The following is a 16,943-nucleotide window of genomic DNA, read 5'->3' as shown; positions in this document are numbered from 1 at the left end:
CCCCTCGGACCATCAACCCAATCAGGAACTCCCACCGTAACAACCGCATTCCTTTGGTGCTTCCCTAACACACTTCCTATCCCCAGGACTGTTAACGACAACTTTTCCATCCTACAGGATGATCCCTCCATTGGGGCCCTCTTTTCTGACCGCCCCATCATCTCATATCACCAGTCACCTAATCTGCACAACCTTCTTGTTCACAGCTCCCTTGACCGCCCTCAGGTACTTTTTTACCACACCAGGTACTTTCCCTTGCAACAGAGCTCGCTGTATCGCCTGCAAGTACACATCCAACACCACACTCATTCAAGGCCCCTCAGGACAATTCTGGATCACCCAGATGGCATCTTGTACCTCCAGCAACCTTATTTACTGTATCTCTTGCGTAAATGCCCAGTTTCTCTCTATATTGGAGAAACAGGAAGGAGACTTGGAGACCGCTTCAGAGAACATGTCAGGGCTATGAAGATTAAAGATCTCTCCAAAAACCACTGTTTCTCATTTCACCTCTGATGGCCACGACCACTCTAATCTCTCCATCTGTGTTCTCAAAGATGGTTTTCTGAACTCATACATTAGAAAGAATACCAAAACCAAACATATCCTGCAGCTAGGATCACACCTTACCCCTTCTCTAAACGAAAGACTACTATTCTACTAAATTTTCTCCATTCATTGGAAGTTTCATTTCACACCTCTCAACACCTATTCTGACTTCACACCTCTTGATTGGCCTCTCTTTCTGTCCCCTGCTCCCGCCTCTCACCCCTCCTCCCTCCCAGCCTTTGTTCTCCCACTACATTACCTTTGCCTACTGCCTTCTCTCTCTCACACCTGAATGAGGCTCCATGGCCGAAACATTGTTTTCTCTCTTCTTTTTTTTCAGCATGGAATAAACCTATTACTTGTTCCTTAACAACCGGAAACAATATCTTCGGTCTTTCCAGAGCTGTAAGTAGTCATTCCAAGTTTATTAACTTGTCTCTGTGCTTGTATGTACTCTTCAATAGCCACTGATGTTCTGTACAACAGCTATTTTTAAAAATAAATTTGCATTTTTTTGGACTGCTTTTAAAGAATTGGCACATTTGGCAGAGCGGCGGCTCTGTGGCTAAGGATCTGCACCTGTGGCTGGAAGGTTGCTGGTTAACATCCCACGGTCGGCAGAGGAATCCTACTCCATTGGGCTCCTGAACAAGGCCCTTAACCCCAACTGCTGCAGGGGTGCCGTATAAATGGCTGACCCTGCGCTCTGACCCCCAGCTTCTCTCCCTGTATGTGTGTCTCAAGGAGAGCAAGCTGGGATATGCAAAATAGGAATTTCTAATGCAAGAAATTGTATATGGTCAATACAGTGATCTTATCGTATTGGCACATGGTAATCTCCAAGGAAAAAGTAATAGGTTTATTCCATGCTGAAAAGAGAAGAAGAAAACACAATGTTTTGAGCATGGAGCCTTCTTCAGTTATGATTTGATTTTTTACAATCATACCCACACAAACTTTCCAATTTTAAAAAATCTTGCAAACACAACCCAGATATGTTGACTTTTAAAAAACAAAAACAATTTGGGGTATTTTTTTTAAGAAACACATACTTCTTTTCTAGTTTTTTATGTGGCTGTGACTGTCAGAAATCCTCAGTGAAAAGGTATGCAGATCCTGTGCAGATGCAGGAGCAAGTAGTTATTGAGACAGGCGAACAATTCAGAACGAGATTGTTAGGTGAAAGGTAGATCGAAATACTGGAAGTACAGAGAGAAGCAAACAATTCAAAACAGAAGGTAAGGTCCAAGGTCGAGAGGCAAAAGGGAGTTCAGTAACCAGTAAGCGAGATTCAGAGTAAACGCGAGGTAGAGCTCTCAAAGAGAAGACTCAATACCGAGTAGCGGGAAGCGGGTTTGAATGGTTAAAACAGTGTTTTGCTGGTGGATTAACAAATGTTATTATTAACCCGCTGCTGGTACTGGTTAGTTCTTTTGTGAGTTGATCTCCCCTGGCTGCTGGTCGTGACAGTGACAGAATGCTGTTTTGTGATTGATGCTATATCAAAATATAGGGTCCCTCAAAAATTAAACACAGAAATAAGAACATTTAATGGCTTGTACATCTGTTGCACTCCTACACTATTAACATCCATTGGGAGTTGAATTTCAATTATGTTTCCACTTCATTCAGATGTGTTCCCTATTTTTCAGATTTTTGGCAATGCCACATGTTAAAGGAGGACAGAGGAGTAGGAGGCCAGACCTGTGGTCAAGGGCTGGTGAAGTAGGGAATGAGATCAAAGAATTTCTGAAGTTTTCTAAGCTAGAAAAAAAATTAGGTGGCATGACAATATGTGGTCAACACTGTCAAACAGAGTCCTTGGAGAGGATTGCTCCAGCAACAGGAAATGGTTATCAGTGATTTGGCATGAAGATAGAAAAAAAGTAAGAATCCAAGTGCTTAGGGCGCAGAAGGGGGTGAGTATTGGTAAGGATTCACAACCAGATGACAGTACACAATCTATAGTCAATATTTCAAGTCAAAGTGAGGGACATAGTTTGGAAGGAAACACAGAGCTCAGGAGTTCATCAGGAGATACAGAAGATGCATGGGCTGCACACGGCAGCACAGACAGTGGTGACATGTTTGAAGGAGAAAAAATCTGTGTAGAATCAGAAAAAAAGCCTGAAGAGCACAGTGAATATTCTCAGGGGGCAAGCGTGCCTGGGACGTCACCTCAGGATAAAAGGGGATTAAGAAAGATTATGTCTGTGCCTAAAACTTTCCAAGTATGTCTGAAGGCTGAACAATGGAGAATAATACCAACTCTAAAAGGTACATCTAAACTAAGATGACCATGGACCCATATGTTATATAGCGAGTTCAGGAAGATAAATCCTTGCTGCCCAATAGCCTTAAAATACCAATACATCAGGAAAGAGAACAGCAGAAAAAAAACTTTCTTATAATTAAAGCAGTCTGTACTTTCAGTTCCTACCTTCAGTACCTTCAGTTCAGTACTTTCAGTTCCTGTAATGTAAAATACACAATGACAACAAGACAAACCAATGGGCAATGATGACATCACAATTGATGTTGTACTAGTAGGGCAAATACAACACAGTGAAAGGGAAACACAATTTCGACAGGCACGTCAGCCTTATCGTTGAAAGATTGCCCGTGCCCTCACAAAAGGAATCAGCAATGTGTACTACAGGCAGCTGAGCAGAACTCCGCTTGCTGAAATTGCAGCAGGCAATTTATCTAAGGCTCACAAGCAAGTATTAAACACTTCAGCATTTACTATTCGAATACCACACTTTGTCAAAACACTGCCGCTTCTTAAGCTTATAAGTAACGGTTTTTGAGCACGCATTGTGTTGTTAATGCTTATATTAAAAAAAAGCATAAATTCACATAATGGAATTTGGACTGAACAAAGTAGTCCAGCCCCTTTACAACATTACATACCCACTGATTAAAGCTTAAAACTACAGCAGCAGGAGAAACAATAATGGCAACAACATGTTTGGAGTTCGGCATTTCATTTATTCTGCGGAAACATCGTATGGGAATGAACTGCCTGAGATAAAAGAGTAATTGCGGCTTCAGATCGTTTTACAGAGCATTGCGTTGTTCTGTTCATGCTGACTACACGCTTTAAATTTGTCATTTACTGCAAGCGTTGCTTTTCCAGGTTTTTCTGAAATTCCTCGCATTTGAGCCAGCACTAAAATATTTCATTCCCGTCGCTGAATACATCGTGGAAACGGTATTTGCAACGGAATGCTGTCACACATGAAACCTCTTTGTTATTCGGTTCTGAAGTTTGAAAATGAAAATAAAACGGGGGTCACCTCATAGGCTTGAAAGAAGTCCAAGCAGCATAAAAACCCGAGAATTCTCACAAATTGCATTGTGCTGCACCTTTCTTCTGCTGCTGTTATAAATCAGCCTTAAACATTTGAATGCATACCTTACTGCTGCTAATCACATTCACGTGTTTACGAAGCTTTTTTCTGTCCGTTAAGTTTTTGCTAAGCAGTTTCTCCGTTTTCCTCGTATTGTGATTGTCAGCGAGCACAACAAGACTGAAACAGTGTAAAGGCAGGTAAAAAAGACAGGGTAAAACGCCTGATTGTCGGGAGTGGGATTTGAACCCATGCCTCTATTTGGAGAGCGAAACACAAAGCTTAAAAGACACAAATCGGTGAATTTGCTGTTTTAAACCGCTCGACTATCCTGAAGAAATGGGTGCTGAGTGAACCAGTCGCATCCGATTTTCCGTAACTTTAGGACGATTGATACAACTGGACGAACAATTTGTGGCGTTTAGCATGACATGGAAAACGGTACCGGAGCATTCGGGTCCGGACTACCAGACTCAGAAACAGTTTTTATCCCCGCACTATCAAACTATTAAACTCCCAGCCTCTCTCACTCTCTCCTCACCTCTCACCTATGACCTGAACCTCACAGTGCCTTCTTTCTTACCAAAAACCCAAACACACATTGAAAATCTACCTCTACCTTACATGTCAAAAAGCTCACTCCCCATCATTTCTATCCCTTTATTCCATTCTTTTGATGCATGTTTTTGCACATAACCTGTTACCTTTTTGTTGTTTTGCACACTGCCCATTGTTTTTTTTTTGCACATCGGCTGTTGTCTCTGTCTTTCTTTTGTTATACATGTATTGTTGTTGTGTTTTTTTCTTGTACTACTTATGTCCGAGAGCTAGCTAAATAGCATTTCGTTATACCATATACCTGTGTATGAGTATAATGACAATAAACTTGGACTTGAACTTGAACTTGACATAGTCTTGCAGGCAGTATATTATTTTATCGTTTACTCGTTTAAAAAAACATGGTCTTCTTGTTCCTAAGTCAGATTTTTAGTGCTTTCGAACGTTACTTCCAACCTGGACTGACAGCTCACCCGATCTGTTTGTGATCAGACCATGGAGTCGGGGGCTGTACCAAGCGCACGTTCCTTCCCAATGCTGAGGCGATCATTCGGAAGATGGGTGTGAAGAGAAACAAGCTTTGTCGACTAAAAAACAAGGCAGGATATGCAAGAATATTAATCACTGGCGACAGTTATGTTCTCTTACTATTGAGACTCCTACATTGCAAGTTTTTTTGAAGACTTTGAAACAGGCATGGGTGGGGTTTGAAACCACAATCTTCAGTTTACAAGACCGACACCTTATCACTTGGCCACTGGACCTTCGAGAAAGCATGGGAATAATGTTGTTCAAATTATTTTTTTCTGAATCTGGTTTACATCGCCTGGAGGCAGCAACAACAGTAAAAGGGATACTTAACAAGGAGATACGCTGTAGCAGTGCGACTCCAACAGATGCTCCTGAAGAGACTGGAGGTTTAAGCCAGCTCCTTAGAGCGCTCGGCCACGTTACTCTCAACAGCGGCTCTTCAGCTCTTGTTGTTTGACCTAGTGTTTTTATAACGCGTGGAATTGACCGCAACTTCGTTTTCTGAGATGCTTTCTCTCACGTGGTGAAATCTCGACCTCTTTGGCATCTCTGGCTATAGTTCTTCTGTAGAGCAGGCTTTCACACCTCTGCTTATAGTGAAGTCATTTTATTTTTACAGGAAGACCCATTCCATAACGATCTCTCCTGTTTTAGAAATGCTTCATAAGGCGTGTTTGATTCAACGGACAAACAGTATACTAATTGTACAATGTAGATTTATCCGGCATTCATACTGGATTTGAGTGGGATTCTGAAATACTTCTTGCAAAGGTATTCAGACTTTCTTGAACCTATAATAAAAAAACAGACCTGAAACTTCCTAGCTTCCAATCTCTGATGTTGCTGTCCTTAAACTCGGACGTGATGTTCTGCAGACGTGTGCATAATGTCCTGTTTTCTTACAGTGTAGACATTTTGCTGTTCACGCTCCGCATTCATCTGCTTTTTGCATTGTTAGTCCGCACCTTTAACATGTGATGTCAGCCGTCCCCTGTTCTTCTATATCTCTAGCATGACTGCGTCCGGCTGCTCGGCTTTTGTTTGTAAAGTTTGAGCGAGCGCCCCGTTCAGTGTCACTTTGTCACTGTGGTCAGAAAGCATTCTTGATTCTGCTTGAGCTGCTTCATGAATTCTAGCGACTGTAAGAGCTCTTTCTAAAGTCAGCCCTTCCTCCTGCAGCAATTTATAGTCTCTTATGTGCACATTTTTCCACAAGTTGATCTCTTAACATGTCAGTTTCCAATACTCCAAAGTCACACGATTTAGCCAGTTCTCTTAGTGCAGTCACAAAAGCAACAACAGATTCGTCCTGAGACTAAGTTCTCTGCCTAAATTTATGCCGTTCCAAAACCACATTTCTCCGCGGTGTAAAGTAAGCGTCTAAGGCAGCTACAGTCTGTTCATATGTACCTTTTTCTCCAGGGAGGTTGGCGAAAATCCGCTGCACGGGAGCCCCGATACAGTGCAGTAGTGTAGCCCGTCTCACGGCATCCTGAGCTTCTGTAGATCCACTGGCTATTTAAAAAAATCTGTACGACTCCATCCATATCTTGTATTCCGTATACAAATACGGAGCTCCGAGGTTCAGTAGAAATGGTGGAAAAAGCTGAGCATAAGCAAAGCTTCTCGGCGCGGCTGCCATATCTTCCATGGCGCAAGCTAAACGAAAAGTCCGAAAATTCAGAAGTTCGTGTTCTGCTCGCTTTGAGTCCGTTAACCACTCATCTCTCGTCGCCATAAATGTTGTGTATCTTAATAAAGAGACGTTTTCATATTAGTTTAACTATTTTATTAACTACACAGATCACGCCCTTACACCATATATTCCCGCCTTCTACTCTCTCAATCTGTTGTCTCGCGATGTCTACTCACTATACTACATTAAGCATGACTTCTTGTTGCAGTTGAGCTCAAAGCTGGAGATGAACTCCATATTCTACCGCCGTAACTAGTCCGAAACGTAGTACACAGTACACACTTTTTAAGTGAACTCAGGTTGTTAAAAAATTAAACCAGCGCCCTGTCACAGAAACGTACCCCAGTCTCCCGCGCAACAAGCGGGGGTACTCAGCACTATACTAACGAGGAGCGCTTGTCTGCAGCTGAGCGTCAGCTCTGTTTACTGTCAGCAGTTATTTCCTCATTTCCAAATACTTTTTCACCTGCTCTCAGCTTTTAAAGACGGTCATAAACGCTCAAGAAGTAATTCATGTCAGTTTGAAGTCTGTTTCTGTTGTCTCAGCTCTTGATAAAGAAAAGCCGTGCGTGGGAGACTCCCTCTCTGAAGAAGTTTGCCGTCACCCTGCGAGGGAGAAGAGCCATTAATCACTAAGGCAACCAATGAGACAGTTAACATTAAACACGTGAAATGCGAGAAAGGCTTCTATCGTTTCTACTCTAACGAGAAAGACCTCTTTATTAGAAGTGAGATTTTAACAAACGTCTCCAGGGTTAACTGCGACCTGAACGCAACGCCTTAGACCACCAGCCATCTTGCCTGTGGTACTTAGAGCAGCGTTCAATAAAAATGATCAGAACCCGAAAGCGCTTCTTATGCGGATCAGTATATTCCGATTCCACTGGTTCTGCAGAAGAAATAAGAAAAGCCGAACTCAAAGCACTGTGTTGCCATTACGGGTACTCTGCAGCTGCTTTAAAATCTACTCACACCGTGTTGCCATTAAGGCTACCTAGTTAAAAAAAAAACTTATCGTCATCTTTTTGAACGTGATTATTAGACACCCGTTAAATCTCCACCGAGGTTTCTTGAGAGATCGTTCAGCGAGCGAGTAATAAAAAACTACGTCGCTTCCAACCTCTGCTGTCACTGTAAACTCGGACGTGATGTTCTGCAGATGTGCAGTGTGCCTTTCCTCTTGTCGTATTCAAGAGTACTCACTGAGTGAGGTCCTCAGTGCGTGTTCTGTACTCTACTGTGATTTAATTTAGATGATTACGTGGAGTAGAGTGACAAGATCTACTTGAACATTTTCGGTTTGTGAAATGAAACACTAAATACACTACTGTAAATACAAGTAATGGACATTTAAAATAACCACAGTAAAGCTAGAAGAGTGAAAGATAAAAGACTATTTAGAATGACATTCACAATAGAATTAAAAACGGCACAGCGCCCGAACAGGGACTTGAACCCTGGGCCCTTAGATTAAAAGTCTGATGCTCTACCGACTGAGCTATCCGGGCTCTGAAAGGACGCCGACACTGTCGGGATCCTCGCAAGTCACGTGTCTCTTGTGCCGAAGAGCAGTCATACCTGACCCGTCTGGAATGACCACTGACAGACTTTATCCAGAAGCGACGGCACCACTCCCAGTAGAATGAGTGAGAAATACTGCATGACATGGGTAGTTAAGGGGCTCCCACAATCCATCTTTCCTCACATTACTAATTTTTTTCAATAGCATTTTGACCTTTTTTCACATTTAATAAAATCTTTTAATCAACAACATTATTGTTATGGTTATGGTTGTATACGTTTATAAAGGGAGTTGCAACATTGCAGAAATGTAAAGAGCATTTCTGTAGAGAAAACAGCATTTTTTCTGCCTTGATGTTAAGCTTAGGGAGCCTGTCTTTTGGAAATTCTATTTTATAACACCTTGCACAGCCTCCTGGCAGACTAACAAATATTTTTTTGGAGAAATTGGCTCACACACCGGAAGACACTAACGTTTATTTACGTTACAGTATGTAAAACTCAGGCTTTAACAGATGCTCAAGATGTTTTACACGGGGTGTTACCTGTTGTAGTGTTTCAAAAGATGTGTTAGCGGACCACAAATTATCTTGAAAAGATTTGGGTTTGTACTGGCTGGGATTCAAACCCGACTCAATTATTTGGAAGGCGCCTGTACCACCAACGTACTTCCGAGAAGCACCTGCAAATTATCACAATCCTCTCTCTTTCACCTACAAAGTTATGGAGACACAGACGTCCAATGAAAACTAATTTTATTCACTCAAGGCTCCACTTTTGTTGTGATGTCATTTTAATTAATATTAGTTTTGATAAGGTGTCGTTTTTGCCTCTTAAAGTTAAAGTCTGCTCCATTCTTCCTGGTATAGAAATAACATGTTCCATCTTTGTTTAAAAACACCACTAAAAGTAAATTATTCAGCTCTACCGCCTGTGTGCATTGACAAGACATCTCAAAAGGACTTATCAAATAAGAACACGATCCTTCCTGTTACCATTCCTGTGGTTGGGGCGTTCACCCTTTTATTTTCTTCTACATTATTTGCAGACAGGGCTTTATCACTCGAGTTGTACAGAACAAGTGTGCATCGGTCCATGAAAATCATCAGTAGTGCTGTTTTTCTATGCATAGTTTAATCAAGAGCACTTAAAAGATGCAAAAAGCTTTCAAATAAAACAGAATTGAAAGACAGTCGAGTTAGGAGGTAGAAAAAAAGCACTTCCCCATCTGGGAATTAACCACCGTCGCACGTGTGACTGGATACAAAAATAATAGATTAATTTGTTCCCAGTCTCTTGAAGCTTTAATGCGATTATTTTTCCTTCCTTATTTCTTCATTCCCATTAATTTACTCTGTAGTAGAGGAAACGCGAAAGTGGGAAACTGCAGGCTTTCTTCGTGAGTGGTGGATTGTGATCAGTGAGCATCTGGACAAGTCTGTTCCATTACCTTTTCCATCGGGGATGTAGCTCAGTGGTAGAGCGCATGCTTCGCATGTACAGATGCAGCCATTCAAAATGCGCGGGGGATACCGCATTATTTTGCGGTACGCTGTACGCAGTCTACCGCGAGTTACCGGTAAATACCGCAAGTTACCTTAAATTCTCCTATAATACGACAAGCAAAATAATAGTATCCGGAATTACGGCAAGGTGGAGCTAATAAAGCTCAACTTCTCATGTTTGAGCTGTGGCCATTAAAGTCTTTAACGAAGATATTACTAATAGTATTAATAATGAATGACCTTGGACAAGCTGTAAGTGTAAACTCAAAGTATTGCCCTGGTCAACATTCTTTTTTTCCATTGACCGTCTTGTTAAAAGTAACACCAGAGCATTTCGCAATCACGCATTTGTTTCCAATCATGCAAAGTACAGTAATTTTTGAGAATCTCCGATTCACCATGCCTTTCACATGCTCATAAAAGAGATTGATTTAGGAACATAAACATATTACCGTATGCAAACTGTACTGTATACAGTATGTATATTTAATGTCTTAACTGTGCCCGTTTAAGTATTGAATATTCATATCTAATTTTACCACTGAAGGGAAATCTTAGTAGCTGAGCATAAAAAGAATAGGAGCATACCGCAACACGTGTGAAGGCCATAAACGATATGAATTTTGGAACATAAACATACAGTATATGGCTGGTCTCGGTACTTTAAAGAAAACATACACGAAACATGGTTTCATTATGACCAGAATCGGTCTTGAGATATTTTTAACTTGATTTACAGTATTTGAGAGGTATGTCTTAACACCGATACTACAGTGCGTAAATACTGCTCACGTATATGTTTCTAGGTTTATATTATGCATTTCATACGGTCAAATTACTTTTGAGCAACTAATAAGAAGCGCAAAACGGTATGCGTTTTAGTTTCGTTTTGTGCTGGGACTCTGCTTTTAACAATGTCGCCGTGGATTGATTAGAGATATCAAGTACATGTTAGGAATCCCTGGTAGGAAGATACACGGATCCTGTGCAGACGCAGGCACGGGTGATAGATGAGGCAGGCGAACAAACCAAAACGAGAGGCAAGGTCGTAGTCAAAAGGCGAAAGGCAAGTCGTAATCCAGGAAGTTCTCCGGTAGCAGACAGTCCGAGGCGAGAGGCGAGGTGCAAAGTCGAAAAGGCAGAAGGGGAATCCAAAATCCAGAATAAACGTGGTACGGGAAAAACGCCAGGTAGAGCTCTCAAGGAGTAGACTCAATACCGATCAGTGGGAAACAGGTGAAGAGGGTATAAATAGCAGTGCGCACCGCACCGTGAGTGTGCGCAGGTGGTTTAACTTGTGCGGCGGCGTTTGTTAATAATCACCCGCTGCTGGGGCTGATTAGCTCGCTTACGATTTGATCTTGACTGCCTGGCGGTCGTGACAGTACATACAAGTCATTTTTTTAAATGTTGTAGTTCGTCTTGTAAAAATGTTACGAGTACATCATCTATCAACAATTACACAGGTTCTGTTTCCATATTGCGGATTTTGCGGATTTTAGATTTCACGTTGTGAATATATGATTTGGGCAAACAGAGCCGCAAAGAAGTACATTATGGGTTGTTTTTTTTTTGCAGTTTTATCTAGAACAAGCGATGCTTAAACCTTTGTCTGATTCTTGTGAAACTATCCACACGACAGTTACAGTACCTAGGAGTTGACTTCAGTGATGTCACTAATAGGATGTTTCTAAAAATCCATCCTCTGTAAAACGTCTTCTCTAGTTGTCCTGCATATGTATTCGCTAATGAAGCTGTGTGTTCTGAGCCACGATCTCTACATTTCTGTATGAACCAGCTTAGAGGGCTAAAGACAGCTTGTGTTTAAATTGAGTGTAAGGCAATTTATGCTTCTGAAGTCATGGTCAGCATTTATTATTGTACTGTGCTGTAAACTTGTTTTGTGCCTAGTCACATTATTTTATAGCGTTTTTATAGCGTTATTAAATCCGGTGGCGCTGTGTGTTAGTTTCCTGACTCCCATGTCACATGGTCTGTGATTGAATCCCATGGAACTATGACTTTATTTTTTAACAAACATTTCTTTGAAAAAATGAAACGTTTACCTTGGTAAGAGATTAAGGTCGCTGCCTTTCATCTAAAACCCTACTTGAATCCTTCTAAACTAAAAATCAGTGTTAGTGAGTTAAATAAAGAGGTATCCAGGTAACAGTGAAACGGGCAGACAGTCTGGGGAGATCGCCCGTTTTCCATGTAAATAGTTCCCTGGTTCCGTACCCCTTGGTGTTTCTCTCGCTCTCTCTCGGGTCACCTGATCATTAGCTCGAAAGATTTGAGTGCTTTGTGTATATTCTAATGGTAGTGGGGGCAGGGTGTGTGGGAACAGGTTTGGTTGAAATTGCATTGGAGATCTATGTTCTTCACACCTGAAACATTTTCTCTGAAAGCATTTTCTTCGCAGTTTAGCCGATCTTGTTACAGCATGTTACAGTTTACTATTATTAACCATATTAATTTTAAGTGCTTAATGCCATTTTTTGACCAGGCACGAATATTCTTAAGTCCATATCTTCGCAAGGGAATCAGTGCGAATTGCAATACTAATTAAATGACCGCAGGCACTTTCCACCCCCTCTGCCAGCAGGAACATTCCTATTCTTAGCTCAGCAGCTCATTACAAACCAGGTTTTTTTACACAGCGATACAGCTTTGCGTTGTGAATCTGTTTTTCCGTGTTCACAAAGAAAGTGGAATACAGTGATACTACCTGCTATACAGATACATATGTTTAGATATTTAGACCCTTAAATTAATATCATTATTAATAATAATGATTATAATGATAATAATGATAATCGGCCAGTGAAAGCTCTCTTGTCCTTCACATCAATGCCTGAAACATTTTTTTCATAATGTCGACATACACAGTCGTGTAACTGACAGTTTGAGGTAGCCTATCGTGTAAATTTCGCTTTGTTGCTGATAGGTTAAGCTTTCGAAACTCTGCCCCAAAGTCATGTGACTGATTTTTTGCCCTGTTTCGTTGGTTAAACGCAATGATCACAAGCACCACCATGGTAACTGGGATGTGTAGTTTTTAATTCCGTTTGAATTATAACTGTACGTACTGTCTTCATATTTGGCCAGGGCTTTAAAGAGAAGGTGCGCCAAAAAATTTCGGTGCCGTCGTCTCCGCTTTAAAGGTACCCCCGTGCTGGAAGAATTTGACCTTGGAACGTTTGCCCAGCGTAGTTATAGTGGACATAAAAACAAGAGTTCGCTGGCATTCTATAATTATGCGAATTACACAAATATAATTATATCTTATTAATTTCTTGAGATACGCGATTCTTTTAATACAGTCTTTGCTGTGCTCTAGAGGATCCTTGTGATAGTCGAGATCTGGTTGAATGATAAGTGTCGCAGTTTAAATAAATTTTGTAGTTGGCAATTATGAAACACTCTGTTAAAAGCAAGGGAGTTTTTATGTCCGTTGCAGTTCTTTTGAAACTGAACTTGTTTGAATTGACTGAGCTCCGTTCTGTACCACACAATGTCTGTTTTTTTTTGTGCTGTCCTACTGTACTTCCTACTTTGAAAATACCTGTGAAACCGGTTTAATTCATCACAGCCAGCCCTCCCGCAGAGAGGGGGGTTGTACTTGCTAATGTCTTAGCACAAAGCAGAAACTTCTTGGAAAGATTACAGATTTTAATCGTCTTTTTTCTGAACCAGGGAAAATCTGATCATGTTTCTCTATAACAATAATAAAAAACTTTATTTTACATATCACCTTTAAAAGTGGCATCTCAAAATAATACAGTAGATGTAAACCACAGATTACAAAGTAAATACCCAGACAAAAGCAAACGTGTTTTTAATAAGATGCTTTTATTCGTTCATAATCCGACGATCTCAGGAAGACTAATGGCTTTTTTTCTGGAAAACCATAACTCTAGTCTTGTCCAGATTGACTGTCAGCGCCCAGGTCTGACAGTGCTGCTCCAGCCTCTGTTCTGTGGGCGACAGCAGGACCAGTTCCTCTGCAAAGAGGAGGAACTCTATTTCTGTAATTAATGCAGATCAGTAAATCAAGGGACGACAAAACAGTTATTGCGCCCGGCTCCTCAATGGGCTTCGACGTGCTAATGCGTTGGTTTAACAGTTTGGGTGTGGCAATGTTTTTTTATTATTGTTATAGAGAAACATGATCAGATTTTCCCCGGTTCAGAAAAAAAGATCTGAAGTACTGTACCGTATACTAGTTTGTCACTCTTCTCATCCCCTCTTTGCTAAATGGCTTCTGAATCGAGTCACATGAAGACAGAGGTGAAACAGCCCTACACAGCCCTGTCGCAGTACACAAATATAATTATATCTTATTAATTTCTTGAGATACGTGATTCTTTTGATACAGGCTTTGCTGTGCTCTAGAGGATCCTTGTGATATTTCGAGCTCTTGGTGAATGATAAGTGTCGCAGTTTAAATCATTTTCGTAGTTAGAAATTATGGAACACTCTGTTAAAAGCAAGGGAGTTTTTATGTCCGTTGCAGTTTTTTTGCAACATGAATATAATTATATCGTTATTAATTTCTTGAGATACGCGATTCCATATTATATTCTCTTTTAATCAAATTCTAAAAGTATGCTTGTTGTCTCCGGTATCACGTTAGTTAAAGTCTTTGATGCTTAAAATATTTAGGGAGAAATGGAATACTGGTGTGTATGTTTTCTTTAAAGTACCGAGACCAGCCATATACTGTATGTTTAAGTTCCAAAATTAATATCGTTTATGTCCTTCACACGCGTTGCAGTATGCTCCTATTCTTCTTATGCTCAGGCACTAAGATTTCCCTTCAGAGGTAAAATTCCATGTAAATATTAAATACTACAATGGACACAGTAAAGACGTTTACTGTAAATCTTTCTACAACAGACCAACGGACCACGAGTGCCCCTGTCAGTCAACCAATCACGTACCGCGGTACCCCGCGTCATCTTGCGTCACGATGCGTGACGCCGTAGCCAATTACCATCAGTACGTGTCTGTACCGCGCACTTTGAATGGCTGCATCTGTAGATGAATATTTTTGGCACAGCTGTTACAACAAACAGGCAAATAAACTTTTTTTATTATTCCATTCGAGCTGTAGTTTTGAAAATGTTTTTTTCCATTCATTAAATAATACAAAACACAAACCCACCATAAACGTCTGACCATTGATATTCCTGAATTATAAGATCGTACACATGTACCGCGAAATTCGTGCAAGAGTCACAGCTGGTAGGCAGTTCAACGAATATGATGCTTTTCAGGGGCCGAGTATTAGACACGTGTTATCGTGCGGAGCTTAGTCTTCCTCTAACACAGTCTTTGCCTCGGACCACCCCTCTTGGCACATTAGCCCTTTAATTTTCGATTTTCTGTATAGAACACCGAATATCTTGAGGAAGTCTGTCAAGCAAAGACTGCTGGATAATTGAGGTGAAAACATTGGTTCAAAATCAACATCCTCTGCTATTGCCGTTGATTCTTTGAGAGTTTCTTCAAGTTCTTCATTTGACCTTCAATATTGAGGGATATTGAGCATAATACCGTACTATTTGTAGCTTTCTTTTGATCGCCCGTTTTATTAAAATGCCAGCCTCTTTTACAATTATTTAGATGTTTGGCAAGGTGTAATAGCCCCCCTCGCATCCTCAGCTAAATTATTTTAAAAGTACAACAAAATTACATTATATTGAACAGCATTTATGTTAACATTTATATTCAAATTAAAGTAAATATACGAAAATATTAAAATACAACTTCGGCGATCTGTCGTTTTTGCTTGTCAAGTTCTCAAACAATTTTGCGTTGTATTTTAAATTACTTTAGCTGAAGATGCAATGGGAGCATAAGTGAATTCTCCCGCCACCCACTGGAACATATAATTCCATGGGTGAATACTAACTGCTCGCAAGTTGCCAATATCGAAAATTATTGGAAATTCCCGGTAATGTTGACTCTGGTACTCAATTGTTTACTACTGCAAATATCAAAATAGTTCAGGTTTTGCGGAACAATTACATTTTTGCGGTGATGATGTTTACTATAGGAAGAAGTGCGTCCCTGGGTGGGATCAAAAAACCCACCTTGGGGTTAATAGCTAAACACGCTAACCGATTGCACCACAGAAATGCTTACACCTTGATTTTTTTCATTTACATACTTTTGGTGAACAAAAAAATTCACTCGCATTTCATCTTTCGCAAGCTATATGATTTAAAAAAACAAGTTGTTCTTCAAAGGAAATGAATAAACGCATTAAACCAAATCAAGACCTCTTTGAGTGTCCCAAATTACATGTTCTGTAAAACAAGACAGGAAAAAAAGGTACCGCTGGAATTCAGATCCAGGATCTCCTCTTTATGAAATAGGTGTTTTAACCAGCTTTACCACAGGACCGGCAGAACACTATTCTTATACAGGTGGGTACCCACCCTCAAACCTTTGTTCTCCCGCTACTTTACATTTGCCTACTGCCCTGTCTCTCTCACACCTGAAGAAGGCTCCACGGCCGAAACGTTGTGTTCTCTTTCTTCTTTTTTTCAGCATGGAATAAACCTATTACCTATTCTTATACAGCCGCTTGGACACACCGCTCTGAGACATCTGAGGTCGATGTGCTGAGCCTGGTCGCCAAGCAAAATCATGCCCAAGGGAGGCGGGGCAGCTTTCATGATGTGATGGCTGAGTGGTTAAGGTGATGGATTGCTAATCCATTGTGCTTTGTACGCGTGGGTTCGAATCCCATCCTTGTTGGTTTATGTCTTCGACTTGTGATCTGTTTCTAAGTTGGACTTGCTTTCTTTAGCTACTGTAGTAGAGCAGTAATATTTCTAGCGTTGGCTGAACATGGCTTACAGCAGTAGCTGACAGATATAGTCTCTTAATATTTAGGTTAAATTTATGCTTTGTACTGCTTTCACCTGATATTAATAGTAGTCCTGATGAACGATTTAGGGACATGGTGCATCTTGAAAATGTTCTTGTTAATTTCAGTTTGGAAAAAATGCACTCACCAGAAGCAGAAACTGGTCGTATCTGCAAAATGCGCAATGCAATAGCATGTCTTGTCTTGCTATGAGTCCTTATCTGTTACAGGAAGCGTTGTAGGACTTTTTTAGCTCAGAAAAAGCTATCAATTCATCTTACATTTCTACTCCATCAATATTAGCAATGTTATCTTTACTAAGCTCTAAATAAATGCAAATTTTAAAATAC

The 16,943-nt window shown here is 40.6% G+C and overlaps 1 non-coding gene across 1 annotated transcript; it reads right to left on the bottom strand.

The window, feature by feature from the left end:
* Nucleotides 1–8,122: 8,122 nt before the first annotated feature.
* trnak-uuu (transfer RNA lysine (anticodon UUU)) lies at nt 8,123–8,195 on the bottom strand. The gene has a single exon. It is a non-coding gene; the product is annotated as a tRNA-Lys (tRNA).
* Between the last annotated feature and the right edge of the window lie 8,748 nt (nt 8,196–16,943).

The sequence above is a fragment of the Lepisosteus oculatus genome, chromosome 14 (assembly GCF_040954835.1).
Source record: "Lepisosteus oculatus isolate fLepOcu1 chromosome 14, fLepOcu1.hap2, whole genome shotgun sequence".
Lineage (NCBI taxonomy): Eukaryota > Metazoa > Chordata > Actinopteri > Semionotiformes > Lepisosteidae > Lepisosteus > Lepisosteus oculatus.
Note: the sequence above shows the minus strand (reverse complement) of the source record. Positions and strands in the feature narration are given on the sequence as shown.